Raw genomic sequence first — 26,065 nt, forward strand, 5'->3', positions numbered from 1 at the left:
ACTTTCGTGCCGCCGCTTCCCAGCCCGGCCCAGACACATTAATCCCCGCGCTCTCCCGGCCGCCTCCCGCGGCGCCTGCCTGCCTCCCCACTGCCTGTCAGCGATTCCCCATAAACTTCCCCCTCTCTCCTCCTCCTCCGCCCGCCGTGCCGTGCCGTGCCTTCCCCCGGGCGGCGACGGCCGCCGCCACCTCCGCACCGGCACCCCGCAAGGCCCAACCGCCCCTCACACAACGCCCCCCCCCCGCCCCTACCACCGAGCGCCCCGGGGTGGGGGGAGACGACAAGAAGGAGGGGGAAACCAACGGAGAGAGGCGGGGGGGGGGGGGGAGGACGAGCGTCGCGAAAGGGGTTCCTCGCGCAGCAGCCAATCGGCGGCGGGCACGGGGGGGGCGCGCGCGGCACGCCGGGAGCTGTAGTTCCCCGCCGTCGCCATTTTGTGGCGAGGGAACTACAACTTTCCCGCGAGCAAGGACAATTCTCGGGCCCTGCGCGGAGCCCCGCCGGCGAGGCCAGGTGCTGCCAGCGCGGCGGGCCCCGGTGCATGCCCGAGCCGGGGGAGGCGCGGCGGGCGCAGGGACGGAGCGGAAGGCGAGCCCTCGGCAGCCGGGAGGAGAGGGGCTGCTGCGGGGCGGGGAGGGGAGGGGGGCAGGGCAGGGCAGGGCGACAGAGCGTGCTGCGCGGTGAGGGACCATCGCCAAACTCCCCGCTCGGGTTGTGGCGCAGGGCTAGCGGCGACCTTGGCTGCCGGGTGGCCGCGCTTAAATGCCAAAAAAGAAGAGGGGGGAGGAGGGGTGGGGGCGAGAAGAGGGAAGCGTGTGACGCTTAACCCGCACGAAGCGTTTAGCGAGGCCTGTTGCGTGCGTTGGACGCAGCGGGGGCCGAGCGTTGCGGCTCCCGTCTCGGTTGGGAGTTAAGGCCAGGCCCTAAGCGGTGTATGTATGTGTGTGTGTGTGCGTGCGCGTGTGCCCGTGTGTGTGTGTGTATATATATACACACACGCGCGCACACACACACGCAGACATATATATTAAAAAAAAAAAAAAAAAAAAAGAGCCAGGTCCATTTAAAGTTGCTGCCGGAGAGCTGTTCTCATTGGTTAGGGGGGAGCTGGAGGAGCGGAGACACACACGGTGCGTGCAGCCCTCGCTGCCGCCGCCGCCGCCGCTGCTGCCGCCGCTGCCGCCGCCGGAGCCGCCGCTGCTGGAGTTGTCTCTGCCGCTTTCCCTGCTGCAGCGGCACAAACGTGACTGCCAACGTTCTGATTATTTATCTTCTTCTCCTTTCGGCCCCTTTCCTTCTCCAAGATGTAACTACAGCTCTGACACTAAGGACCTGCAGATCGCTTAGGTGGCTTGAGAAAGAGAAAAGGGGATATCAAGGGCGTCGTTTTTTGTGTTTAGGGGGAAATTTTCCATTATAATGTTTCACTAAAGTGATTTTTTTTTTTTGTTTCCTTCGTATTCGTCTTTTTTTTTTTTTTTTTTTTTTTTTCCGTCCCCCATTTCTCGGATTTATTGCTAGGAGAATCACATTGTGAGGAAAGAAAGTCGGATTACAAGATACCACTACAAACAACCCCCTCCCCCCCAGGATTTTTTCGGTATTTTTTTTTTTTTTTTTAAATTGTCGCGGCTTTAATTCATGAAGCAATTGTCCCCTTTTGCAATCAGAATTTGGATACCAGAATGAGCAAAGAAAGACCCAAGAGGAATATAATTCAAAAGAAATACGTAAGTGGTCATAACATCTATCATTTGACTCCCAGTTTTAGGAAATGGCAGTGAATGTCAAGTTTATAGCTAATCCTGCAGCTGTAAGGCTTTCGAAACAAATGTGATACTGAATTTTATTTTTCTGCGGTGTGGTGGGGGAGTTTCAGAGGCCCCTTTTAACGGGGAAACCTTCTCTCCAGTTCGGTTATAAAACCAGATTTGTGTAGCGATTCCTCCAGCGCATAAATGTATTGACCTCAAATGACACAATCATAATCTAGTTTTAGATGAAAGGCGGGGAGCTCGGGGGGGGGGGGGGGGCTGCCTGGGTAATGGCACCAAACAGCATTTTTGAAGCGGTTTTATTAATATTGCGCTTTTGCATGCGAAGGGGGGGGGGGTGTGTATTTTTTACCCTCTGCGTGTGTCTATCCCCGCCCGGGGAAGCGGCGGCGGCGGCTGTTGGAAGCCCTTTAAGTTGAAAGCGAGCGCCTGGTTATGGCGAGCTCGTTTCTCGCACGACCGCATCCCATCTCTCCCCTACGCGATCGTTCGCTTCTCCGCCCGGCCGGAGAAACCGAACCGGGCGGGGGGATCGCCTCGCCGGGACCGCGTTCCTCGGGATTGACCTTAATAATGGGGCGGGGGAAATGGCTCGGTACAGTTTTAAAAGAATTCATTACGATGGCTCGAAAATTTGGGCTAATGCAGCGCAGCCCGGGCTGTATTTCTGCCTCTCTTTATTCAGGCGCTGAACCGATCCCTGGTAATTGTCTAATCCTTTAAACATATAAATGTGGACGGGCAGTTGGATTTTTGTTCGTGCTCCAGATTGGCGTAGGGGAGTTTTTCTTTACGTTTGGAAAAAAACCTGAGGGCATGAGCCAAATATGCAGTAGAGCGAATAATGATTTTTTATCTGCGCGTTGAAAAATAATAATTCTTCGGGGGGCGGGGGGTAAACCCTCGCTTTTGGGTGTGTTTGATGCGGGGCTTTAAAAGTTGTAGTTTATATCGCGGCTGTCGACCGTGCCGGTTTTTCCTCGGCGGGGGGTGTTTCCCGGCGGGGAGGGTGACCTTCGGGACACTTTCCCTCGCGATTCTATAGATTCGGTAAAAACTGCGGCTGACTCCCGCTGACTGCCGCTGTCGGTTGCCCGCCCCGCTGAAGGGCAGCCCGGGGAAGTGTGTGTGGGGGGGTGCTGCGCCGTATTTCGGAGCCTGGTGTGTCGTGTGTGTGCGTGTGTCCCCCCCCCCGAAATTTCCGAATTAAAATACATCCGCATTGCAGAGGAGCGGGGAGCCCGGGGCCGGCGAGTTTAAAGTGTTGCATCGAAACGGGAACGGCGGGTGGAAAGTCTGGCGAAACACGCGAGGCGTCCACGTTTCCCAGGCAGGCAGACAAAAGCGGGGGGGGAACAACCGCGGTGTTAATAACTACGGGGGGGGGGGGGGGGGGGGGGGAGATCGCCCCAAACCGCTGCTCCCGCGGCCGCCCCGGGCTCGCGGGGGCGAACAATGCGGCGCCGCTCCCGCACCGCCGGGCAGGGGCCGAGCGCGGCTGCCGCCGGCCCCGGGGGCAGGCCGGAGGGACGGGGCGGGCGCGGCGGGGCGGGCAGTGTGCCGTGGGCTCCCCGCTTGCAACTTCGCGGCGGCGCTCTTTTTATTTTTTTAACAGGCCTCCCCCCCTTTCGCCCCCCCCCCCCCCCTTTTGTTTCTGGCAGGCGGCGGTGCCGGCGGGGCGCGCTGGCGGCGGCGGCGGCGGCAGCAACAGGTTGCCGGGGCTCTGACGGGAGCCCGCGGGCCGCCGGCCACGCCGCCGCCCGGCCAGGTTCGCCCTGCTCCCGTGACGTCACAAAGGGAAGGGCCTGCGCGCCGTGGAATCTTCGGCGCTCCGGCCCCCCCCCGCCCGCCCCCGGCGTGACGTCAGAGCCGAGGCGGGCCGGCGGGGCGGGGGCGGGGGGAGGCCCCGGGGCAGCGCTCGGCGGCGCTGCGGGGGAGGGGGCGGCCCGGCCCCGGGCCAGGTGAGCAGGTGCGGGGCCGCCCGGCCCGGCCCTGCCGGTTTCGGGGCGGGAGGTTGGCGACGGCCGCCCCGCGTGGCGGGGAGGGCCGGTCACGTCTGCCCGCGGGGGCGGCGGCGGCGTGGGGACGCGGCGTGGCGACACGCGTGGCACGTTTCCTCCTGCCCGTGACCTTCGGGCGCTGCGGCAGCCCGGCGGAGCACGCCGGGCCGCGGCCGCCGCCTCCCCCTCGCCCGTGCCAGCAGGGCCTTTTGTTGTGCGGCTGCAGGTGTGACCGTCCGACCCCGGGTCGGGGCCGCCAGCGCGTCCCGGCCTCCGCGGCGGCCGCTTGTCCTGGGTCGGGGCCGTTAAGCGCCCCCCCCGCCCGTCAGGCGGTCTCCCCGGTGACACCCCGCGCCCCTGGGGCAGGCCTCCGGCCCGGGCCCCCGGGTACCGCCGCAGGTGACCCGGGAGAGGCGGCGCGGAAAGCTGGCAGCGGCTGAGGCAGGCCTCGCCTCACCGGCCCCCCCCTGCCCCGCTGCCGGGCCGCGGCGGAACAATGGTCCGCCGAGCGTCGGGCCCCGCTGCCCGGCCGCGGGGCCCTGGTGCTGCCACCCCGGGGGCGAGGGCTGCGCCGGGGGGGTGATGCCCCGCCGTGAGGAGCGAGGGGGCCGGCCGAGCGCCCACCGCTGCCCGGGCACCGCGCCGGGGGCCCCGCTCCTCGCGTCGCTGCGGGTTGTCACAGGCGGAGCGGAGCCTGTTTAGGCTGCAGCTTTTTGGCGTTTGCGAAATGAATTCTGAAAACAAAAAGGTGGTGGGAGAACAATGGAGTAAAGCCTGCGCGTTGCAGGCTGCCGTCGCGGGGCTTGGCTCCCCGCTTCGTAAGTGGCCGCAATTAAAAGTTCTCTTAAACTTTGAGAGCGTTATCTTTTGCGACTGATAACCCAGGAATGAGGAAATCCGTGTATGCATCTCTTTTTCTGAGCTTTAAAAACGTTATCACTTGATTTTTAAAAGAACTATGGCTGACTCACACAAATCTTTCTTCTCACTTCACCCTCCTCCTTCTCAAACATCTTTACATATCAAATACTGCCTTTTGGCTCAAGCCTCCGAAAACTGACAGCTTTGTAAAGCATCAGCCGAGAAGCCAGACTGCATTTAGTATGCGCTTGGAATTAATAGTTCTTAAATGAAAAGCTTTGAAGTCTTAAGCGTAATTTCACAGGTGCATTTTTCTGCCCGTTTTTGTGATGCTGAAGAGCGAATCTTCTGTTCTTGCTGGTTTAGGTCTCGGGAGTATCAGCTGGATTACTGTCTTTAAATACCTGCACAGTTCTGCCACCGTAGCAGATGGCAAAATACAATTAAGGACTAATGTCACTACTGTTGCCTCGTGTGATTTGTTTCCTTGTCCTTGCAGAGGTAAAAGTGCTGTCGTCTGCCGTGAGGTGACACGCTTCACCTACGGCCGTCCGGTGAGTCCCTCGGACAGAGGGCTGGCGAGGCCTGTCCGGGATTACCGTGCTGCAGACGTCCGAGGAGAGCTCCCGCCAGCGCTGCAGCCTTTGAAACAATACTCTCTACTTGGGCGCGCTTCAGGCGGGCGCAGGGAGTTTTGGGGAGGACGGTGACCACGCAGGAGCACCAACTCCTCCTGAGTAAGGGACGTTTGTGTGCAGGGGCCCGGTCCTGGGCACCCCGGGGCTTCAGCCCGACCCTCCTGCCCTGCTTTGTTTTCTGCAGGAGTTTGCTCATTTCCCTCCTCTGGCGCCGCAGTTGACAGCGTGCTTTAAGTTTGACCACTTCCTACAAGAAATAATGTAGATACACCGGTGGTAGCAGAGGTAGTATTCAGTGTATGTTGCATCTTATTTCACGTAACCTTCTGGAGCTTTCTTGTGCTCGGTCTTTTTCAGGCTTGCAGTAACGATTCCAGCAGCGTAGCACCCTCAACTCTTTTTTTTTTTTTCCTTTTTGTACGTATGACTTCAGCTGACAGTGTAAGGATGCTAGCTGCCCTTGAGATCGGAGTTTGGGTTCCTCTTAAGCTTCTCCTGGTCTGTTGAGGCTACAACATTGTGTTGTAAGTGGCTATAGGATGGCACATAACTAGAAACTAGTAATTAAAATCCTTTTTTTTTTTAAAGGAATATTTACTTTTTGCTATCAACAAATGCTTTGCCCTGAAATGCTAACGGACTCCTGCTCGTTCCAATGGACTGTGAGCCCGAAGTCTGTGTAAGATACTGTCCAGAGTGAATTATAATGAATCAAGGCGCCCTGTGAAGAGTTTCTAATGTTCATTAAGCACTTTCACCTCCTCTTATGAGGCCTGCTAAGCCAGTATTAAAAATACATTATATCCTTTTCTGTAGATGTAAAAACAGCTAATGTTACGCATACGCTGAAGTGTGGTATAAATGTCAGCCGATTCTGTCACTCGCATTCCCTCCATTTTATTGTTTGATGAAACAGAAAGAAGTCTAAATTACTTGCCTGAAGCTACGTACTGTAACGGTGGCAGAGATGGAACTAATCTGTATTTCTGCAGCCTCGACCAATACTCTATCTTGTAGCTTACGGGCTCTTGCTCCGAGGCACAGCATCTGCTATGCAGGAATTACTTTACGCAGTTCAAACTTCCTTGAGGATTTTCCCCCTCCCCAGTTATGGTCTGGCCTGTTAGATTAACAGTGTATTTTTAACATAATAATAAAATAAAAGATGCATTTTTTTTTTGGAGTGATGATCATACCCTGCAGCTGATGGAGACCAGTTGATACTGTGATGACTCAGCTGTGGGAGTATTACATAAAGTAGGTCAATTTTTAAATCTCATAGTCTGAAGCTAAGGAGACTTCAGGTTTAAAATTTATATTTTGTTTATACACATTACTGATATTTCCTGCTTCGAACATAACTGAAAGTTCTTGAGGAGGAGGGAAATGTTTTTGGGGGTTGTTTTGGGGTTTTTTTGGCCATTTATATTGTATAGTGACTGAATTCAATCAGCTTGAACTTGGGGAGGGAGGGGAAACACCAGCTGCTTTCATTTCTAAAGTTTCCAGTTTGCAGCACTCAAGTGAAAGGGAGGCTTAAAGGTAATTTTAAAGTAGGGAAAGGAAAAGCAGAGACACGTTTATTATTTTTTATTACAAGCACACAGCTTTTGTGTGATTTAGCAGATGTGGAATTTGCAGAGGAATACATGCATTGCTTCGAAATCCAAATTTGCATTTAAAATATTCTGGTTTTCCCCCCTAGTCCTTTGCATGGCTTTCTTCCCAACTATAAATGTAAACCAAGTGTAAATGATGCATTGTTTGCCTTAGTGGGCAGACAGTCTGAAAACAATAGTGCTGATGGATTTGACTGCCTCTGTGTAGGATTAACGGGGCATTAACTTTCAAGTCTAATAATGCAAATTTCAGTGTTGCCAAACCTGAGCTTCCCTTAAATGTTTCCTGATGCCAGTGGCCCTAAATGTCCCTATGCCATGGGCCAAAACTTCAGCTGACAGTATTTATGATCTAGCTCTTCACCTTCAATACAAAGCCCCTTAACCTGTTGTTATGACTTTAGAGAAAAGGGTAAAACATACCTGGAGTTCAGTGTCCAAGTAAGTGATGGGGTATGGTACGCATATACTTTTTATATTTACTACCATTTTTTATTTAAAGCATTTTTAAGTGGTAGGAAGCCACTAGGAAACTTAAAAGCTGCAAATCGCTTGTAAAATTCGGGTCTAGTATGTGAGGAGTACTTGGCGCTGAAATTCAGATGCAGGAAATAATATGCTTGCCAAAATGTATTTGGTGTTCTCTTAGATCTTTGATGGGTTGTTTTGCTGGCTCGTTACTACTGGGAATATTGGATGTGATCCTTCTTGGTTTTTAACGGGCAGGTTTTATTTGGGAACTCTTGGTTTTCATTTGTAGGGGTGAGTTTATTTCGGTCGGTCACAAAAACGTTTTCTCAATGAATCAGTAGGTAGAAGGTTTTAAACCATTTGCCGTTTCGCTCGCTCGGGTTTCACACTTTCCCTCGTGTAATGACATCCTGTTCTGACGTCGTTCCTTTGGTAATCCGGCAGAGGCCTGGTATTTCCAGTGGTGGGCTGTGGGAAAGGAATAAACCCTTTAATTATAGCAGCAAGGGCTTGTTTGGAAATATATCAGCTCTCTTCCTCTCCACGTGTGCTTTCTTTTTGTCTGTCGCTTCCTTATGCAGTTGAAGGGTCCGAAGCTGTAAAATGCCGCTCTTTGACTCGCCGTGCAAGCGTGGCCATGATCGGTGGCAAAGCTGAGCGGTGGCTGAGAGCATTGCCACGCTGAACGCTGTGTCTCGAGGCTCTCGGCTAGAGATCACGGCTCCCTGGTCTGCGAGCAGACGGACGGTGTGAGTGTACCCTATCTGCTCCTGTGCAAAGTTTATCGGCTTAATTTATGCTGCTGCAGAAAGCCGTTTGGAGTGACCAGTATGGCTGAGCACGGCAGCAAGGAAAAAACACTCGGGTGGAAATCATCGATCCACTGGTTCATGTAGGGAAGAGTGACATCCGAAACTGCTGCAGCATTTCTGCAGCAAATGTCTTATCCTGGACTGACGCATCATAAACCATATCCCGTATTTTTGTCTGGGGGAACAAAACTTCCTTTAATCAGGCATAAAAATGGGATTAAGTGATTAAAAAAGTGCATTGAAAACAGAATGAGAAACCTGTAGTAAGACCTCCGTACATTTTCTGCATCTAGGTCGGGGCTGTGGAGCAGGAGTAGTTTCTGGTTAGGTTCGGTTTAGTGCCTGTAGGATCGCTGCAATTGCAGTCAGACATTTTGACGCTGCTAAAAATCAGTTTAGGAAAAATGTGACCATGCCCCGAGAAGAGTTTATCATTGCATCACTTGAGGGGCATGACTTAATCCTTTCTGAATGTCTCTCTTCTGTAATGTGTAATCTGCTTGGTCTATCCTACTTGGGTTCTTGCGGTCTTTTTTGCCAGGTTCTTCCCGTGATTTGCTCTGCAGAAAGGTGGTTTTGGATCTGTGGCTGTTACTATATGGCTTTTACTTCCTAAAGGCTAGAAGAAATGCAAATAGTATGAGAAACTGTGGCCTGCTGCCATGCTCCAGGAGGGCTTGTGGTATTCGCGTCCCTGCGCTCTGCTTTCAGTTCTTCGAGCTTGCCTTGCTGGTCTGACATCTTTTGGATGACGTGATGGTTGCAGGAGATTAGCGTGTTTTGGCACACGCGTGCTATGATGACTGGCTAACGATATTTATAAAGTTCAAAAATAAACCATGGGAGCTCATTCTGACATAATCTACTAATCTTAGCTTTGCACTTTGATACTGTGTTGTCTGAGCCAAGTTAGGATAACTATATATTACAAGCAATTCATTTTTAGCTTTGCTTGCAGATTAGTTTTGAAGCAATGCATGCTTTTAAATTAAGAACGATGGGAGTGAATTTGGAGAAATTATTGGCTCTTTCAACTATATGCGTATGGAAATAAGCTCTGTGCCTATTACTAAAACAGATTTGTATGAGTGGAAGTAGAGATGTGCTCCCCAATATTTCTGGACAATGTTGTGTACTGGCATTTTGACTTAATGGTTTTTTCCTTCACTGCCCACAAGAACGGGACTGTCTTCTCTGCCCTTTCCCACATTTGTATCTTAGGGGAAGGGCTTTCTTTTCTCTTTGAGGACTGGGCTTTATTTTCTTCTGGGTAAAAAAATATGCTACGGCTTTAGGTAAACTTTAGCCTTGTGCTAGGTATCCTGCCAGCCATGCTGCATTTTGGGGAGTCCGACCAAGACAGTAAGCTTTTGAGGCTCCTCAGTGACAGGAATTCAGTTTCCCCTGGGCCCTGACAACTCCGTTTAAACAGCTAACAACAATTCTCTAGGTACATTTGGGAATGGCCTGCGTTTTTAAGAAATACAAAGAGGAACTTGCAGCTGTGAAGCATGTGAGTCAAGTGAATTGCAATGTACAAATATGTTTTGAGGTTGCTACTAATAAAGTGGACAGAAACCATGAGTCTTGGACAAGAGTCTGTCCAGTGTCTCACTCTTTGAGATGCTTATTATTATTTTTATTAGTTGTTATATTTAGCATATCATTTTCTGTGCTGTTCTAAAGCTGGGAATCTTTATGCCCAAAAAGTACATAGTCTAGAAATTGCATTTAGAGTTTTAAGTTGCTGCAGGCTACCGCCATATGTTTATAGTTTTTTTCTTTTCATAAGGTGCCTGTTAGGCAGACTAAGGGTGATTTAGAGAAGGGATATGTTTCCTTCTTTCTCGCCTTTTTTATGTCGTGAATATTACTTTCAGCCAGTTTGTCCCACAGAGTTCTTTTTGGTACATCAAAGTTGTAAGCCAAATCTCTCAGCTGCGGTGTGCGTGCTAAAAACCCCGTAATAGAAATTTCCAATCCTGCACGTATGCCAGATCAATTAAATTCTTAACTCGAGCTGAAAAAAAATAGAACTGCTTCTGTTTTGGTTTCAGCCTGAGAAAACTTGGTCCAGACTTTGAGTTTACAAAACTCAAAGCCAAGCGAAAAGAAGGTTTTCTGTTGTTGTTTGTAAAGTTGACTGATAACTAAGCTGGTGTTGTATGCGGTTCCTTTTTGGGTGATGTTCCAAACGACCGGCCTTAATGTGAGTGTTTTTCACAGGAGGATGACATAGATGGACGCCTGGGATGTGGTTTTCTGATTGATAGTCACTTCCCCCCCCCGCCCCCCGAAGCGCAGTGATAATGATGAAAATTCTCATGGCCTATTGCCACGGTGCAGACTGGCTTTCTGAGACCCGGGAACGTCCCTTTCAGTTTTGGATATAAAGCAGAAATTCATGTGTTGGAATAGCATTTCCTCTAATCATTTATTAAAAGCTGTACTGCACTGGAGTAAGATTGTAAGAAGAAGGTAGTCTTTCTGCTACTGAGGCCTTTATCTTAAGTTTGAAAAGCTTTTAGCAATGTTATGTTTTTTGTTCTAGTTATTCAACATATAGTGGGGGACACAGTACTATCACTTTGTCAGACAAGAGGCTTCGTGTTACTTAAAAGCTGGAGTTACAGGATGCTACAGGAACTGTAACTTGTGAATTATTTATAACTTGGAAGAAATAGTGGTTGTCCTAATGGCAAATAATTTTGAAGCTGGCTTTTTCTTTTTTTTCAAGTCTGTCTGTGATGCCTTGAACCAATAAAAACTACAAAGAAAAGAAGCAGCCGCAGAGAGAAGCTCTCATGTCCTGTTCCACTGCCCTCTTTTTCCTATCTGTGGTGCAAATGTCCTGTGTGTAGCTCTTGCGTTTTGCCCTCAGTAATGACGTTGTGAATGTGGAGACCAGTAAGCTGCTTAATGCCGTGTTTTTATGATGACTTTAAGCCTGCACTGCACTGAAAGAGGCGGTTTAGCCTTCCTCTGGTTGCCCATTCCCCCTCTCTTCTGCAAGCCAACATGTGTACCGGGTGATAACTCCCACCGCAGATTGGCGACTTTCCAGGTTAAAACTGATGTGACAGAATATGTTTGATTTTTAATGTGGATTCATTTAATATTGCAGTTTGTGATGTAGCTGTAAAAACACTTGGTCTGGGGAAGGTGTTGCAGGGCCACAAAATGAAGTGGCAAGGGAGGGGTAGGATTGCTTTTGTTAGCTATAGCGTGGGCTTAAATGGGCTGTGAAATGGTGACTAAATAGGAGTCAAGATACATGTTTTATTTCCTAGCAAACAAAATTAGCTGTCCTTGTCTGTTCTAAGGATTGTTCGGGCATGGATTTTGCTGTACTGTCCTACTGCTGGAAGCATGGTGAATATTAAATAAGGTTGAAATGAAGTTAGGCCACACAGGTGAAAATGAAGCTGAAGATGTTTGTGCCTGTGGTAGTGCCATGATAATTTCCAAAGTGCTAGAATATGTTAGAAGAGGATTAAAAGCGTACTCCTGTTGTTAAGTGTTATATTTGCTTGGGTAGGATTTGAACAATTTTAAACTTAAACAAGAGAAGAAAAAAGGGGAAGAAAATAAAACTAAGATAGCTGTGCTACTGGAAGCTGAGTTCCACCACTAAATGTGGTAGAAGAACTACTCTTTTTAATTCAACACCCACACACGCCCACCCCATGATACAGGAGCCCCACCGTGGAAGTGAAGCCAGTGTACCATTCTACTTTCTACAGCAAGGACCTGGTTGCAGAAGGGAGTTCCTCCAGAAAATTCCCATGGCTTTGTTTGTTTTGTCTTGTGCTAGTGAAGAATAAGTTGAGGTAGCTTTAGCTTCTCTTGTTAAAACCACTCGTGTCTGTTGAATGTGTAGGTGAACTGACACGCTGATCTATTTTTTACCCCAGGTTCCCAAGTAGGGAGAAGGCCAAACCATGTCAAATCAAGCTACAAAACCCAAGGTTTCCTTTAATTACAGGAACATGCCTTTTTCTCACCGCTGAAGCCAGCACTGGTGACCCTGCTGATCTTTCCTTCATGGTATAGTGCTGTGGCCATATCAATACAACTAAAGAGCTGCATATGAAATAGGGTCACTGAAATTATCAGGCTTAAAAAATAGTTATGCCAATGCTCTCCTCTTCTTCACCCACCTCCTCATCTTTAAATGGTCTGGCTTCAGTGCAAGCCTGCAAAGACTTCCGAGTGGCACAGTTTAGGGAACGGTGGGACACAAGGACCTCTTTAGCTTTGCTGCGGATTAAAAAGAGATGTGGAACTGCACCCTCAGTTTCGATCCAGCAAGGAGCTGTAGCACGTGCCTGTCTCAAATGTATGAATACTCTTATTGACGTCAATTGAAGTACTTGGAGCTTGTGAGTTAAGCACATGCCGAAGTGCTTTTCAGGGCTTGAGATTTTGCCATTCCTGTGTAAGAGTGTGTGCAAGTATTGGCAGGCAGGAATGTTAGTCTTCTAAGAGGGTGATAGCCATTTAATGGTTTTAATGGCTTTACTAGATGTTGTCCTGCCTGCTTTCTTTTCTGAACGGTTTCTTTTTTCTTTTCCAGCGTCTTCTCTTAATATTTTATTTAAATGTAATAACTGTTCTTTTTCTTTCCTTACTTTTCATTATAGTGTGCACAGTACTGGCAGTTTTTACAGTTCACTTCCACCTGCCCCCCGCCCCCCCCGTCTTCTAGTCCCATGCTTTTCTCTTTTTCTCATTTCTGTGTATTTCTCCGATTGGGCTCCTCTATCCACGTCGTCTCTGTCTCAGGAAATTAGCTGTTACGAAGCTGCTGGCACCTCTTTGCAAGAAAGCAAAACGAACTATTGTTGCGGTATTTTTTTCTTTTCCTGAAGGCCAAAGGGGGAGATGGGGAAAGGTTCCTGCAGTTCGTTTTGGGGGCAGCTCCATAGGAAGTACTTTGGAAGGGGAGGGATTGCACTGTTGCTACTTGTCTCTCAAGCCTGCGTGCAGAATTTGAGTGTTGGTTATAGAAAATACTGGGTGTATACTTACATTTTTGCAAGGCTCAGCAAACTGTTAATGCGCAAATACTGTGGAGGAAAAGTGGAACGTGGCCCTGCTCATCCCTTTTTACAGTCCTTTTATGAACTTTTGGGAAATCGAATCCTGCTGATGTGAGCATTCAGGAAAAGCTAATTTCATAATTCACCTACATTAAAGGCTTTTATTTATAAAACATTAATATTCATGCTCTTTCAGTCAAGAGCAGCATTACGTGACACGACTGACCAGTCGTAAAAACCAGTGCACATTATTGAAAGGATCTTTGCAGTCTCCATTTGAGTATGACCTTCCAAAATAGCTAAAGGCAGTCAGATTTCTTCCAGGCTGGGTGGCAGACCGGTTATAATGATTTCTGGGCCCTCTTGCTTTGGAGAGCAGGAGTACAATTTTCAGCATAAATATGTTAAGAGAAGTACGGTCTCTTAAAGTCTTCTGGGTAATATAATTTCTTTATATCATACTTAGTGTTTCATGATACTACTACTTCAGCTGGCTGCTATGAAAGCTGGTGGTGTATCATGCAGAAGAAGGAGATGTGTTTATGATGTAGGTAATCATGTTTTTTCCCCTCATAAGCATCTTTTCTTGTACTCTTGTTGATTCCTCTTCCTTTTGTGGTGTCATTTTATGCCCGTTACTATTGCAGTCAAGGACGCAGTGAAATGAATCCCTTGGGGGTATTTTAGAAATTACTGGTTCACTAATTTGGATGGAGGAGAGTGAAGAGATAAACTATTATTTCCCTTTTTTTTTTCCCCACCAACTTTTCACAGATCCTGCCAGGGATGAATCTGTTGTTTTCTTCCCTTACAGACAGCCTGTTATAACCCCTGGTCTATTCACGGCTGATGACTGTTGAGGCCATTCCTGCTAGGCTCTGCCTCCTGGCCCAAATGGGACCAGGAGCGGTGTTCCTGCACGCACGCCTGTCCGTACGTGTCCTGCTTTCCCCTCTGGAATAGCGTTGAGTTGACCACAGGGATTCCCTGGCAAAGCGGTCAGAAGCTTTTTTTAGCTGTTGGGAAGGTTTTTTTCTGGATATGCCTTTGCTTCTTTCTTTTCTTTCTCTCCTTTTCGTGTCCCTGTTCAGCTTGCATAACCACGAGTAGGTGTGTGGTACCGACTGAGGGACTGCCTGGTTATCAGCTCTGCAGAATCCGTCTCCTTCACACAAGCTCTTTTCAGAGGCGCTTCAGAGCATTGTCATTTTATCGCCTGCACGCTACAAGCATGACTGCAGCTACGTCTGGGGCTTTGTCAGGGAAGCGTGAGTGTGCTCAGCTCTGGAGAGCTAACCTGCCTTCCGGCAGAGTTTGTGAAACCAAGGTTAGTATAATGTGAGAAAAATGGCCAGGATGTGGAGTTCTGCTTGTGTGGAGGTTGGAGTTCTGCGTGTGTGGAGGATGGCTTGCCCTGAGTTCCCGGTTAGGTCCTACCACTGTCCCTGTCTTTAGCCATCTCGGCAATATTTTTGCTGCTTTTACTTTCGTGTGCTCCCTCAGTCATGGTGTCGTGGTCATGCCTTCAGAAGATCAGCTACAGCGTGGCTGACAGGCGTGATAGCTTAGGAGGGAAGTGCTTCTTCATCTTTTACAATGGAAGAATATACATAATCACACTATACTGTTGTCTTTGGAAGAAGACTTTGAAGATGTCTGTTCAGGCATGCTTTTGAAGGTGTTCTGAAATTTGCTCTCAACTATCTTCTGTATAGATGATTTATCACCATTCTTCTGTTCTCATGGAGCAATAAACTGCATCTGGGCTGAAAGGTTATCCTTTTCCCTTAAAAGGCTTCATACTTTTACACCACTTCTTCCTTTATTCCATGCTCTCCAAATGTGCAGGTGTTTTTTTCCCCACCAGAGAAGACCCAGTATTTTAATCAGGAACCCAGGTGTTACAAAGCTGAAGCTTTGAAAACTCATTCCTCAGTGGAAGAATGCCATTGAGATAGTTCCAGCTGGTTTCCAAATTTCCAATCCACTAGACTTTCTCAGTGATTAGATCACCTTCTTCAATAAAAGCAACGATCTGCAGTTGATCTGAGGGAATTAATACATAGTTTAATTTCAACATACGTGAATAATGTTAAGCCCATGCATAAACTAGTCTAGTTAAAGACAAGAACAAAATAATAGGTGATCTCTTGAGGCAGCCCTTTGAAACAAGAAGTAATATATAAATTTTTAAGCATGAAAGAAAGAAGATTGAATAGCTGGCATTATTTGAGACAAAAGACTGTAAGAACAATTCTAAGACTGGCTGAGTGACCTACTGTTCAGCTTAGAAACTAGGACAAGATCTAGTAAGGGAAATCTCAGTTATAGCAGACGGGTTATCAGGGCTCCTAATCCTGTCATAGATAAGAGAATATAAAACTGTCAAAAACAGGGTTTTAAATCTGCATCTCCCACGTTGCTGTCATTTGCATGGCTTTTTTTTTTTTTTCTTTTTTTTTTAATTGGTTTGGTTGGTTGTTCGTGCAGGAAATCCCTAGAGAGAAACGAAGAATATTTCCACAATGACACGACCTTTAGGTTCTTGAAGGTGCAAGTATCAGCTCTCAGGGTTACCCGTAACAAAATTTTAGTTGTGCCTCTTGCGTTCACGTATTTAATACTTGGTTCATGCCTCAGCATGAGAAAGTTCTCTGGAGCAAAGTGTAATGCTATACAGCCTCATCTAATGATATTTTCCAGTGCCTGGCTTGTCTAATGCCTATCTAAGTAAACTTTCTCAGCTCTTCTGTGTTGGCGAGGTCCGTGATCTCACTGTTCTTTCTGTAGGAGATTCATGCGTCTGGCTCTTCCTGGACTAGGTTGAAGAGCTGCTTTATTGTCGCTTCTGAAAAGTACCTCTGCCCACATTTTCTCGGCACAGCGAGGCTCCTTGTTATTGTCAGTTTAACTTTCTGGTGTGGAGGACTGACGCAAATATTACTAGGGCTTAATAAACAACCTACCTTTGGATGACTATTACTGTTGTGATAAAAATGATACAAGGTTGGTTGCTCATTGATTTATGCTTTTTGGCCATCTTCCAGGATGCAACTGTAACTTCATTACACAAGCGTTTCAGAACAGTACAGAGTTGTCCATTTATTTCCTTCAACTGTTATTGAGCTGACAGCTTGCCTTTGGAGGGTCATACATTCAAAAGCTGCCAATTGGATCTTACTTCATTTTAGCCAAATGTGGCAGAGTCTGAAGTTCATTTTCTCCGTAATACCCCTCCACTTTTTTTCCCCCTTAAGTTTTTTACTTTCTGCTCTCTCTCCCTTCCTTCCCTTCCCCTCAGTTCCTCCTGCTGAAAATAAAAAAGGCCTGGGAACAGAGGCAATGCCACAAATAAAAAGAATTAGGTTTTTTGTTGTTGCTGCCTGTAATTTTGGTTTCTGTTAATAAGACTTTAGTTTCTCTGGCTAGCTCAGTTCTGCGTTGTGGAGGAACGCATGGGTTTCAAAAATGGTAAATGGAAGATATTTTTCATCTTGCTATTTCTGCTAACCATATTCCTACCTCTAAGTTAGCTGCTTATTTCCAAGTTGCTCCTTGTGACTTTGTTTTCCTCCTCCTGCTTAATCAGTGCTCTCCACTGCTCTTTTGGTACCTTTACTTTGGCACCATTTGGAAGTCTGTGTGAAGTCGTCATCCAGAAGTCTCCGTACTTAGCTGAGTAATCCTATAGAAGGAGGAGAAGCAGGGGGAAGACAAACCACACACAGTATCTGCCTACGTACTACTCACAATCAGAAAGCGTATTTCTGCTGTGGTACCCAGAGAAATGGTTTCCTCACGTTGAGAAGTTGTGAGGACAGGCTTAAAATTTTTTCCTGTCGGTGGGATAGCACCTTGGATTCTTCTGGGTGTTTTACACAACTTAGCTGCTTTTTTCGCATGTCTCTGTACATTGCTGGAAAAATGCATGTTTTTGTGGTTCAGTCTTAATAACTAAGGGTTCTTAATAACTCAGCGAGATGAGCTGAAGAGTCTATTTTATAAATTAGACAACTTTATTTGAATTTCTTCAGTCTCCCCTAAATACGATGTTAAATGTCATTCCCGACTCTTTTTTCACTAAATATTTATGCACTCGAAAAGTGGAAGAATAATATAATCAATATCTGACTAAATATCACTATTTAATGCATTAAGCTGCTTGCTTTAGCCTCAAAAGAAACTCTTAACAGGGGTATTAGATGAAAGCATGCATATGTCCATTTCCTCTAAGAGTCTGTCTCAAATTTCTTCTGATCTCAAGATCGATAATTTTGATAGTTATTTTAAATTTCATCTGTTTATACATTCATTTTATAGAAGTTTGTCATATGTTTTATAACTTTAATGTGGGTTATTTCTTAATTTTGCCTTGTTTCCTACTTAAGCGATATTCTCTAATTACCCGATTCACTGTGGTTGTGTGTAAATGAAACCGAAATCTGTTGTCAATTAGCAATCAATGGGGTATCCATATTTTTAAATGTTATAAATTGCCTATTAGAGCTAATTTTCCAGGGCATCTCTATCTCTGTCCTTAATGTAATGCAGAATATTTTACAATAATGCCTAGGTTAACAATGATAGTCTTGCTGTATTGTGCAAAAAAGGCTTCTGTGCAGACCCAGCTGGGTTTCAGGCTTAATTCATTGCTCTATGGTGGGATCACCACAGCTGCTGTGGGGCCTTTACAAATGCAAAAAAGCTGTCAGTGTTTGTTTCATCAGATGCATAAGTGATGAGGCCAAGTTGAGGAATCCATTCCGGCGCTCGGTGTGCATGCTGGAGGCATTATTGTTTACAGAATTAGTTTCTTAATGCTTTAAAATACACGGTGCGTGTTTTGCCTTAGAGCAAAATATTTTAGGAGTAAGGTGGTTTAAGGATCCTCTTCAATTTAGTCCCCTCTTTAACAGCTTTTGCCCTGATTCATGTAAATGTATGCACCTGAATTACTGCGCTGTACCTGCCTTGGTCGCGAGTAAGTCAGTTCCCCTTCTGTCTTGTGCATCTTTTTTTGCTCGTACTTTGATTATAAAATAATTGCACAGCTTTAAGGCAGATTTCCGTGTGCCACCCCCCCTGCCCCCCCAATCTGTCAACTGGGGGAGTTGCTGCTAACAGTCTCCTATGGTCACCAGAAGTCAGAGTACTTCTTTTGGCTGTCAAGGCTTGAACGAGGTTCCTTGCAGCCAATTAGAGAATAACGATGATTGGTTTCAGAGGGTGCTGCTTAAGAATGCAAAGCATGCCTCTGCGGTGGGGCCAAGCGCCCAGTTCCTCTACCAATTCTCCTTTCCTTTGCTTGAGGCTCCAGGAATGTAACACGGAGTAGGGCTTTTGCTTGTATGATGCCAGACTGGCTTTTGGGAGGTAGAAGGGGGGGGTTCGGGTCTTAAATTGTTTTTCTCTGGGAGCGTTCATGTGATCTTCCAGTCTTTGTTGCAGTCTGTTGGCTGTGTGCGCGAGGTTTCATTAGGGCACGCCACCCTTCCCCGTATCATGTAACTCCGCCGATAATAGGCATTGCAGGAATTTTAACTAATGCGCTGTTTAAGCCGTCGTCGCTATGATTTTATTAAATGTGCTTGCAGCGTGGAATTTTGCTAATGCTGTAGAGTGATCTGTTATGCAAATTGAATGTAAGAACGGGCTAGCGGGGATTTGTTGTCTGTATATTGGAGACCTGTCTTTCGCGTTTGGAAATGAAATGAGCTAAATGGTGTCGGCGTAGGCTGCCGCTGAAACGTTCAGGCAGCCTTTGCTTTCCTGGTTGGGGGTGCAATATTGTCACCAGAGGGGATGAGTTTTGTTTGTAGGGAGGCACGCCTGCCTGGAAGCATGCTTGCGGGCGGGCATTTCGGTGGGCACGCAGGGGGTGAGTTGAACAACGTGAGCGCAGGGTAGCTTAGGCACACTCATACACAAATTAGATGATGAGATTTATTCTGGCTGGTCGTCATGGCCGGGCAAAGCTGTGTTCTCGCTTAAGCTCTTCTGCCATAATGCAGGCAGATTCCTATGCTGGAGCAAATGCCGTTCAGCTCAGCGCACGGCCGGTAGTATGCATGTTTGTTGGCTAAACCGTTGGCCTGTGGCTAAAGCAGCACTTCTCCAGGTGTGATGTGTGACGAGGACACTCTTGAGTCCTGCCAGGTGAAGCGAGAAGACAGGGGGGTTCGGCTTCGGGGGGGTTCGGCTTCGTTTCCAGCATTGCGGCTCTGCTGAGGCACATGAGCTGCTGCAACCCAGCAGACGTGAGAGAAGGATTTGCCTCCTCCCCGTGCTTGTTGCTGCTCTCTTGGCCTCTGTTATCTGTAGGCTCAGGCTCAAAACATGACCAACCTCCTTTCCTCGTGCTGTTCCAGGGAGCAAGTTGCTTGCAGCGCTTCCTCTGCCAGCGCTTTGTAGCTAGAAAAGCAGCAGCAGCCAAAAGAAATCCCCATCTGGCTGCCCGTGCCCTCTGTCCCTCCCTTTCCCGCACCTCGTTTACAGTCGCTGTAAGCGCTACCATTTATTTCCCTTGGAGTCTCTGTTGCTGTTTTATTATTTGTGGTTTGCTGCGGGGCTGGAAATGGTGTGGGAGGGCTGCTTTTGGGGGGTGCGGAGCGGGGTATAGCGGCAGCGAGCGCTTAGGAGGAGCTGAGCCATCGGTGCTGGGTCCGTCCCTCCGGTCTATAAATCGAGGGAAGAAAGATAGCGGGCTTTAAACTGCAGCTGGTGAAACTGCAGCATAGCGCTTTCTCTTGACAGAGAGGGAAATGGGTTGAATGTTTTTTGAGGGAGGTGGTTTTAAGAAAAACCAAAACCTCCGTGGCAAAAGGCCTGTCCATTTATTAACGTTAGGGCCCTGCTCGGCCTCACGGTGCAGTAGCTTGGCTTTGCACGGATGGAAATAAAGTGTCTGAGCGCGTCGTGTGGGGCATTTGTATTTTGGGGGCACGGAGCAGCCTTTGGTGGTGCCTGCGCAGGCGAGGCTGAGCTGGGAAGCTGCTGTTTCGGGTGTGCGCACGGCGCGGTGGATGGGCCCCTACGCTGATTGATGCCCCCGCGCTGGAAACGTGCTTTTGCGAGACACAGGGAGTCCTCTCAGGCAGAGAACGGGTGCCGGGAGGTGAGGTCTGCGCCCGTGGGGCGGTTGTTCCCGACACACAGGCTGCTCCCAAGCCCCGTCCCCACACAGAGCGGCCCGGTTGCTGCTGGGGACCCTAATAAGAGGCCAAATTCTGTCCTGAATGGCGAGTGCTCCCTGAGGGGATGGGGGACAGGCGAGCCCACCTCCTGAGGCCTCCCTTAGCATCATTTTCCCTCTGGCTCTCTGCTCTTCCGTAGGTTGGGTAGCAGAAGCAAAGAAAGGTTGATTAAATGCAAAAAGTGGAAGGAGCAGAAGGGGAACGGGTCTTTTTTCCCTTCTCCCAGGGCAGCGGCGGCAGGCTGGTTAGCTGCCCGCGCTGCTGTCCCGGGGGCAGCCGCCGCCGCTGCTGCATCCCTGCCCGCTGCAGCGTCCTCGCTTCTGCTGCGAGCCCTGGCTGGCGCTTGAGTTTCAGCTTAGAGTTACAGCTGCTTCATGGGAGTATTTTAAAAATGAAACCAAATTATCTACAGTATAATGTCTCTTTAAAAAAAACATGCATTGTTGTATAATCAGGCTTTAGAAAAACTCAAATTTTGAGCCAAATGAACTTTGTGGTTTCCTGTTGCCCTTCGGGTTGCTGGTGCCATGCCAAATTGTGTTGGTAAAGAAAACACTTCAGTAGTTACATATAGCCTTGGATACATTTAGCTCTCCTGAAAAATGCAGTAGTAATGTTTGAGGCATAATAACCATTTTTATTATTCGTATTTATTAAGATTTCTCCCCCCACTCCAATATGTTAAGCCACTAACGAGGAAGTAGCGGAAATTGGGATTCCAGCTTTATATTTAGACTTGTAAATGCATTGGCTTTGGAAATACTCCTGTTGGTGTTAACGCTGATGTTTGCTATGCCAGCGTCGGGAACGTATTTCATCGTAGGAGGCTGTGTTAAGCAATTGTCCCCTTGCTGGTGAATTGGCTCTCGATGGAGATTCAGAAGAGCTTATTTTAATTAGGCTTTGTTTGAAAACATGGCTCAATGTACTAATTGAGGTAGGTGCTACTTCCGCATGGTCTTCTCACAGTGTTAATGCAAAATTGCTGGACGTTTGCTTTTTAAGCATACTTCTTCCATCCTATTTGTATGAGACAGACAGTTGTGTGACAAGAACTTCATATTTAATATTAGGAAATGAAAAAAGCTTAAAGGAACACATGGTTAAAAATACTACATCAAAACACTCTGCTGGGAAGTTGGATTTTGGATGAGGAGCATGGAGGTAATGTGGTGTCACTGACAAAGCACCGAAGCTTTGGAGGCAACACAGTGGCCTTGGGAAAGCGGCGGTGAGCACTGAAAACACTGATGCTCGCTCTCTGAGGTGATACACGGCTTTTTGCTTGATACCCACCATCGCTGGTGTGCTCACCTCTTCCTGTGGTAATTTTAACGTAGGAGAGAGCTGCTTTCCGTGCTTCGGTTGACAGGAGGCACATTAATGTGTGGCTGCCCAGTCTGCTTTTCTTTTAAATAGCTTAGCTGATATTCAAGGCTGAGGGAAGTACAAAACAAACTCTGAAAATCTTTCAGATGATCTTCTATCTTCCACTTTTAATTAAAAGCGATGGAGGTGGAGAATCGGAGCCGCTTCTGTGCTAGGATGGCTTATTCAAACATGCAGCTTAACCAGTTAGACTGCAAGGTGGAAAATGCTAGAGATTGTGTATCTGAATTAAGCAATTTTAATTTGGTCTTTCATCTGTGTCATTACCGAGGGATATCCTGCAGGCTGGTTTAATGAACTCAATCTAGAGGTGTGTAGAGGCACATCTCTTTGCTTGACAGCAGCAAGATGGCATGCTATGACTGGCAGACATATCTTCAGCTTGTGTAATTGTCTGCTCTTGTCATATGATGACAAATGGAGCGATGATCATATTAAACAACAAAAAAGTTCAAAGTAACACGAAGGCTCTGAATAAACTCTTGGAATCAAAGAGATTCTCACATGACAGCATGTCAGCATGAGTATTTTTAGCCTGAATTAATGCAGCTATAGGAAACTCCCCTCCCCCAGAGAAGTATTACCGTGTTAAGTTAAATGTCAGTCAGAATTTTTAGCCTAAATTCTCCACTTCCTACAGGTGTGGGAGCTTGTCTCGTCAGCCTTCAGTCTATGTTGCACATGCAGGCAAGGAAAAAACTGTCCCAGGTCAGTAGTTTAAAAAAAAAAAAAAAAAAAAGGTTTAGTAACTGAAGTTTGTCTGTTGACTGACAAATCTGATTTTTTTTGCATGAGTGTCTTCCAAAACCAGATGCAATAAAGATGAGATCATGCAGAAAAATTTCATCAGGAACTGAGCATAGTTTGGAGTTTTGGCAAATATGTTTGAGGGGAATAGAAATTTCCTTCTTTTCCCTTTTATCTAATTCAGTTTTCTCTCTCGTCATGGATGCAAACTAATGGATTTCCGTGCATTATGGTATGAGGTTTTAAGTTTTGCAGAATAAACTGTCTTTCTGATCAGACTGAACTCAGGTATTCTATTGAGAGAAATATTTTTCCTTTTGTGAATAAAGATTCTGCAAAAGGGAAGCACCCTTCTGAAAATCCAGGAAAGTTTTTTTTGAAGCAAAATGCAGTTTTAGAGCATTGGGGTACAGGAGCTGCAACGTGAAGAGCTAAGGGGAGAGAAGTTTTTTTTGCCTATTTTTTTCCTCTCTGTCTTTTTTCCATAGGAACGGGGATTGAGCGTAGTTAACCATGGGGGGAAATGAGTGATATAGATTACCAGTTTCATTCACTTCTTGGTGCTTACAGTTCCACTTTGGTCAGGTTGGTTTCTCTGTCACAGTTTTAATTAAGATCCCCCCCCCCCGCCCCGTTTGTTTTTTTTTTCCTAATCTTTCTGTCTTCTGATAGGGGAAAAAAATGTTTTCAGCAATGGAAAAAACACATATGCTACTACATGTGGCCAGAGGAAAACTTTCTCTGCGAATGCTTTATCCATAAACTTCATAGCAAATTGCTTTACTTCTGGATTGCTGTCCTTGTGGGGTGTCCTGGCCACAACAGCACATTTTAGATGCTGTTCTCCAAAAAGACTTTTTCGAGGCAGCTGCCCTGGAGCTGGGTTTTGTTGCCAGGATGAATGCAGGGCAACGGGCAACACAGAGTGCCCAGCCCAGAATTTCGCGTTAACTCATCTTAAAAGAGGTCTTGAATACAGCCTTTTTTCCCCCCGTGTTGATTGAGTTAGTAAGTGGCAGGAAAATGCTTTCTCTTTGTGATTTCTGAAGTATCCTTAGTTTACTTTTGGATGTGAAAATTTTTACCATGGTCCTGTAGTGGTTTAATTGTGATGAGAGTAGTGCTTTGCACATGTACACCTCATTAGCTGGTACAGCTGGGACTCTCAATTTCAGCAAAAAAGTAGTCTTAGTCAAAACAGTGCCTATGTAAAAATAGCACTGTACTACTCAACAGTTAAACCTGCACGAAATATGTCACTTCACTAAGTCTTTGTGTATTGAGTCTCTTAATGCATTGACAAAGCTAATTTTTATTAGCTGTTTTATTCTTAACATTGTGCAACTTCCACCTTCTGCAGAAATTACATGTAGCCACTGCTTTGGTACAGGTATGAGTAAGGCCATCTCTGTATCAAGAAAACGTGTGACGTTAGAAAGCTTAAGTATAATTCTGCACCTAGTTCTGGATACAGTTCCTTGTCCAATTTTTGAAATCTGCTAGTAGAGTATCTTCCCACACAGATGAGAGGCAAAGGAGCAGGATTCATATTTGACTAGTGCTCATTTAAATGTTGAATAAGCCTGAATCTTAGAATTGTTGTTGCAGGGAAATGAGTTTGATTTGCAATCTCAGAGCTACAGAAAAATCATTTTACTCTTTTTGTACTAGTATGTTTTGATACGAAGAGCCATGGAGAGTCTAGCAAACCTGGACTCCACATTGCTGCCAAAGCTTTCTTTTGAGTATAAACGTACCTTAAGAAGATCTACTGCCTTAACCCTCTTCTCTTTCTAGTAGAGGTGAAAATCTAGGAGTAAAGTTGATGTAGCTTAAAAAAGGAATAAAGCTAATTGGGCCTATTTGCTTGTTTTATGGCTTGAAAAATAGGCGGTAGATTAATCAGAGGTGCGATTCAACATCTGGACCGTTCATGCAAAGATGACAGGGAAGATGGAGATAGGTTGTAGAGGGCTTTAAAGTGTAAAACAGTAGAGAAAAGGGAATCAGTCAAGAAATGCAAAGATGGAAGTGACCGAGCCAGCACAGTAGTTACAAAAATGATTTCTATGAAATACCGTGATGGGATTCATCAATGTGGAGTGAAAGAATATTGCAGTAATGGGGAGAGAAAAGAGTGAGAGTCTTTCACAAGGCGTTTTAGCTCTGAGGAAGATTTGTGTGTCTGTGACATTTTGCAGGAAGAATTGGCAAGATTTGTCCCTGGTATGAATACTAGAGCCTGCAGAGGGGTTTGAAACACTGGATAGCTATGTTGTATTTTGAGTGAAGTGTAGTCAATCAGTAAGTTGCAGGATTTTACAAAACTGTTCACGCAGTTGTGTGCAGAAAGGTGGGGGCTGGTTCTGTTATGAGTCTCCCAACAGTAAGGGGAAGAGATTGTCAGCTCTTAAATCGTCTGTCTTCATTTTGACTACAAAAAAGGAAATGTTTGAAAATGATAAAGCCAACATCTTCAGGGACACTAGAAAATAGCATGTTTACTGTGGTAAACAGACAGTCGACTTACTCCACATCTCAGCGATCCTTTCTATGTTGGTTTTAATCTGAGATTCATTTATATGCGAGCTGGTGGTTTACATGTGGTGGATGCTATCGTTGACTGGCTTGCCAGCACGCAGTCAAGTGCTCTTGGTTAACACCACTCATCAGCCACTTGTGTAATTGCCATGTGTTGGTCAAGATGATTGCGTAGCATCTTATAGTTGAGCAGCATAAATTTGGAGTTAGCTGTGCTGGAAAGGATGCATCTTCTCTGGTCGCTCTTTCCTCTTCTTTATTTCTGTTACTAATGGAGTATACGTGTGTGTGTGTATATGTATGTGACCCAGGTGAGGTGATGTGAGGTTTCTAGCAGTTTGAGAGTCCAGTGGGAAAGCTCCTGATGGTTGATACAGGAGAAGCTCTTTGGGAAGGCAGCCGCTGCAAGGTCTTTTCCTGTCTGTCTTTCCTTTTCCTTCACCCATATTACTTTAGATGGCTTTTACCTTTCTCTCTCTGTCCCTAATACTCTTGTTACTCTTCTGCTGTACATGTATCCTTCAGATTGTGTGGCAGCAATATGGGTTTATAGGATCCCAGCTGGATTAGATTGCTGGGCCTCACGTTAGCCATCTCGTACATAGGACAAGACGAGGTTGTAAGCAGTGCTGCGTGCCTTGTCTTAAATTTTAGTTCAGGACCGTATAAACAAACAGGTTAAACATTTGATTCTTCAAACTAATGAGCTGTGTCTTTTCTTCTGCCTCTCTGGCCTTTCTTCTTCCTTTCATCTTCTGCCCTTGCCTTTCCACAGAAATTCTCTTCTACAGTTTCAGTGTAAAAATGAGTCTCCAGACTTTTGGAAAAGACTTGGGGAATTCTTAGCCCCGTAGTTGATGCATTTCGGTGTGTTACTGCTATTTATTTTACACCGTCTGCCAGGACTCCCGAAGCTCTCCTGGATCGCCCATCAATGCCAAGCTGGTGGCTACGACCGACATAATGATTCAGTAT

General features: G+C 46.7%; 1 protein-coding gene across 1 annotated transcript in view; it reads left to right on the forward strand.

Annotated features, from left to right (window-relative positions):
* The first annotated feature begins 1,698 nt into the window (after positions 1–1,698).
* JARID2 (jumonji and AT-rich interaction domain containing 2) overlaps positions 1,699–26,065 on the forward strand; it is a 224,261-nt gene continuing 199,894 nt past the window's right edge. The window contains exon 1 of the mRNA XM_059835974.1: positions 1,699–1,732. The gene's annotated coding sequence lies outside the window, so the exon portion shown is untranslated. The remainder of the gene's footprint in view (positions 1,733–26,065) is intronic.

Source organism: Gavia stellata, chromosome 3 (assembly GCF_030936135.1).
Source record: "Gavia stellata isolate bGavSte3 chromosome 3, bGavSte3.hap2, whole genome shotgun sequence".
Classification (NCBI taxonomy): Eukaryota; Metazoa; Chordata; class Aves; order Gaviiformes; family Gaviidae; genus Gavia; species Gavia stellata.